This window comes from Sturnus vulgaris, unplaced genomic scaffold, assembly GCF_052056855.1.
Source record: "Sturnus vulgaris isolate bStuVul1 unplaced genomic scaffold, bStuVul1.hap1 Scaffold_198, whole genome shotgun sequence".
In the NCBI taxonomy this organism is placed as follows: Eukaryota; Metazoa; Chordata; class Aves; order Passeriformes; family Sturnidae; genus Sturnus; species Sturnus vulgaris.
This window is the reverse complement of record NW_028276185.1, coordinates 7,789,586-7,794,174: the sequence shown is the minus strand read 5'-3', so window position 1 is coordinate 7,794,174 and position 4,589 is coordinate 7,789,586.

Here is a 4,589-nt window from a genome sequence, read left to right as displayed (position 1 = left end):
CAAACTGCTGTTCGCAAATAGATGATAACCGAAAAGCGATGAAACAGATAACAAAGGAAATAAGAAAATAGCTCATATTCTGGAGAAACGATGGGAATGGGACACGTTTTCGTGGTTCCCTGGCAGACCACGGCTTAAACGAATGCTGCTCTTCCTGTGATGTGCTGCAGCAATTCTCAGCTTTTTACCATGCACGACACCTTGCGCCAAACAGGATGCAGGAAAAGAGATTGAGTCAAAGGAAATTAAAAGTTTGAAAAGGCAATTCTTGAGAAAATGAGAGAAGGCGGGATTGAAAGCAGTAAGATTAATATCGTAGTAGGAGTGCATATTAACGAGGACATGCCGTAGGCGGATCGGGAAGTCTGAACCTTCCAAAAACATCAGCCAGTGGGGAATGGGAGAGGGAGATGCAGACGGGAAAATGAGGATAAAAAGGAGGCGGCGCTTTAGAGACCGCATGGCAAATGCCGCATGGCCTCTCTCTTTGTTCATCAATAAAGTCACTTTTACAGGACTCCTCTGTCTCCTGCGGGCACACAAACCTCTGGCCACGGGAATTTTCCCGCACAGCCCCGGGCACAGGGCAGACACCTCTGTGCCACCCACAGCAACCGGGACGAGCCAGCGCTGCTCCGGCACCGGCTCCTGCCGAGGCCCCAGCGGGAAGGAGACCGCGGGCAGCCGCTCCCGCAGCGCCCTCAGCCCAGCGCCAACACGGGCCGGCACCGGCACAACCAACCCGCCAGAGCCCCCTGCCGCCCCCTCGGCCCGCAGCGAGCCCCGAGCCCCCGCACAACCGAGCGCGGCTCCCACCTGCGCTGGGGCCGCCTCCGAGCTCCGCCGCCGCCTCCCCGGGCTCCGGCCGCTGCCGCCGCTGCCGGGCCCGCACTGACGCTGCCACAATGGCGCCTTTGCTGCTCTGCCCAATCAGCGCGCGACAACCAGGAGTGACATTGCCACAATCAGGCAATGGCAGCGAGGGCCGGGCTCTGCACACGGCCCAGCCTCGGCCCGCGCTCTCAGGGCCCCCCGGGCTGTGGGAGGGCAAAGGCGGAGATGAGGAACAGCCCTGGAACGGGCCCGGGCCCGAGCCGCCATTGGCCTGGAAACACAAACAAAGTTCTCCGCAGCTCCCGGCACGCCTTTCCCAGCCCTGCGTGTTCGCTGCCTCCGGCTCAGCGCGCAGCCCTGGAGCCTCACTTCTCCTACCCCCTAATTAGGAGCGTCTGTGCTTGGCTTTAATTTCCCCCAAAAAGGGAAAACTGCCCCACAACCCCTGTGGATGAGTGGGAGAGGGGAGAGATTTCTGGCAGAAAACTCCAAAAACTCAGAGCAGGATGATGAGAAGTAAATGAAGACCCTTCAAACCAGCTTTCCACACGCCTCCCTCTTTCCAACTGCACCTCCTACCCCGGCAGTGCAGGGTGGGAGAAACGACTCTGACTTTGTAAAATTTTAAAGGTTTATTAAATCTTAGCAAAAAAAATACACCAAAAGACTGAATAAAGAGAAAAATCAGCGCTGGGAGCACAGGACTAAAGCAGCAGACCCGGGTGTGATTTGGGGGTTCAGGGGGGTCCCCGGGCCGCCCCCGCCCCCTCCGATCTCGGCCAACGGGTGCGAGCGGCGCGGCCCCGCTGCTGAGCACTGACCCCGCCCCGGGGGCCGCCGGGACCCCCCCGAAAAAACCCGCACCTGCACCCCCCCCTTCAGTCCCTCCGACCTTCCCAGTCCTGGGGGAAAGGGAAGGACATGGGGCGGGATCACCCGGAGACCCCCGGGGTGAGGAGCAGGAGAGGGGGGGAATTGGGCTCGCGCTGAGTGGGGGGTCCCGCGTGAGGATTTCGGGGGGGTTCGCTCGAGGAATTTTGGGGGTCCTCGTGCAACGGATCCTCGTGCATAGGGCTCCTCTCGTGCCACCGTCTCCTCGTGTCACCCAGACCAGTTTGGGGAGCTCTTTGTGTCACCCAGATGAATTGGGGGGCTCCTCGTGTCACCGAGGGCTCCGCGAGTGACACCGAGAGCCCTGTGTCACCAAGAGCCCCTCAAGTGCCCCCAACTCCTTGTGCCATCAGGAGCCCCTGGAGTGCCACCAGCTCCTCGTATCACCGAGAGCCCCTCGTGCCACCAGGACCTCGTGCCAGAGAATTTGGGCAGAGTCTCTGTGCCACCCGGAGCCCCTGAGTGTCACCAGCCCCGTGCCAGGGTTCCCAGTGTCACCGGGGTCTCTCTCTGTGTCACACACCAGGAACCGACCCCCCCTCCGAGCACCAGGACCCCCGAATTTAACCGTCCTCGTGCACCGGGACCCCCTCAGGACCCTCGAGTTTCCTCTCTCCCCTCCTCGTGCACCGGCATCACCGGACCGCCCCCCCTTTCCCGAGGAATCGCCGGAGACCCCCTCCATCAATCACCGGGCACCGGCACCACCAGAGGACCTCCCCCATCAATCAGCACCGTCACCGTGCACCGGGACTCCCCCCCCCATCGAGCAGTGACACCCCCTCATCGTGCACCGGGACCACCGGACCCTCCTCAAACATCGCCAGCCTCGGGCACCGAGATCACCGGAGACCCCTCCATGAGTCACCGGGACCCCCCCGTCATGCACCAGGACCAGCGGAGACCTCCCCAGGAATCACCGGACACCCCCTCACGAATCACCGGGCACCGGGACTGGACCCCCCCCTCGTGTACCGACCACCCTCCGGTGCACAGGGCCCGGACCCCCCTTTGTGCCCCCCCTGCCCATCCCGGGGATTCCGCCCCTTCCCTTTGACTTCTCCCGGGAACAGGAGCGGGAATGGGGGGGGGCCGTGCGCTGGGGGGGCACCGGGGTGTCCCCAGCACCGGGGGGCGTCCCTTGGGGCTCGCTCCTTTCCCCCCTCTCCTCCTCCAGTTATCATCAGGAACCACCCCAATTTACCGGGGCTCCCCCTATTCACTGCCCCCCCGTTCACCGACCCCCCCAAAGCGCTGGGACCCCTCCCTCACTCACCGCCCCTCCCCCATCCATGGGGCCCCCTCACTCACCGCTCCCCCCGTCACCAGGACCCCAAAATCCATGGGACTCCCCCCACACTCATCAAGACTCCCCCCAAATCCATGGGATCCCTCCCTCCCCCCCACTCACCACCCCCTTCTCAGTACTCCCCGGGCCCTCCCCATTGATCAAACGCCCCCATGGCCCCCCCAGCCCCTCGCCCTCGCATTGGGCCCCCCCGGGGCCGAGGCAGAGCCCTCCCTGAGGGACACCCCTCATCCCCGGCCTGCAGCCGCCCATGGAGCCGCTGACCACAACTCCCTGCCTGCGTCCATCCGGCCAATTCCTCTGGCCCCGCACAGCCCAGCCTGCAAAGCCAGCACCTGCTGGGCACCTGCTCCATGACACTTCCAGGGGCTTGGGCTGCTGAAGGGCTGCTGGGCTGGGCCCTTTGTGACACAGGGCCGTTCTATCGGGTTCCTGGGTGCTGTTGGCCATTCTGTTGTCCTGGTGACATGGCACAGCCCCGCCCTGCAGGGGTATATACGGGGCACAGGGCCCTGCGCTGCCCAGGGCCAGGAGTGCCACTGGCTCAGGAGGAAGCAGCTCCCGGGATCTCTGTGCTCTAGACGACGTTACACATGGAGGAGGAAAAGGTGAACCCTGTGATAAACGAGAGACAAAAGTCTCGATATTCAGCAAAATTTAGATTGCTTTATTTGATATAGAAAGAGCAAGCAACACGCTAGGGAACGTGAGGGGTCACCGCCCACTCCACGCTCCACCCAACCTTGGTTTGCAGCCTCTTCTTATACTGTGGTTTCTCGTTGTAGTCATTTTTTTGGATTTTTTGTTGTCATAAGCAGTGGTGGTTGAATAAACATCCTTACACAAATTCACAAAGCCTTTGGGTGATAATCAGTCACAGATAGCCATCCGGTCCTTGTAGATAACCACCAGAGAAGTTCTGGGAGTCTGGTGCTTGAGATAAGCAGTATTGATTAGACAAAGGCAGGAAGGGCTTTTTGGGAAGTCTGATTTTGCAAGGTGGTAGCTGATACAAGTTATTTGGAAAACATAACATAACATATTATATACTGTAACATAATACAACATAATATAACATAACAAGGTGATTTTAAACAGAATTATTTTATCATATAATTTCCATTATCTAGTGTCCATGCTTCACTTCAGAGCTTGGTATTCTGGTTTATACAAACCCCAATGCTTTTGTGATTAACACGAATCTTTTATCAATTATCACACCACTCAAATCCAAAACAGTGGGAACATTCTGACAAGTCTCCTCCGAGAAAATCCTAATATATTTAACACTAATGCTCCGAAGAAGATCAGATCTTAATCTGTAAACACATTCCTGGTAGTCAGAGGCCATCTCACTAGCAGAGGGGAGAAGCTTCCTGCAGATGCAAGAGCCTCCTTGGTTTCATGTGAATCTTTCCTGCTGCAAAGCGTGGGGGGTTCCCCACTGGAACAGGGACAGCGTTCTGGGAACTGACTGTAGGCTGAACACAAGTGGCTCCAGGACACTTCCTGCTGGGACACTTGCCTCTGGGAACAGCTTCTTGGAGAAGTCTGG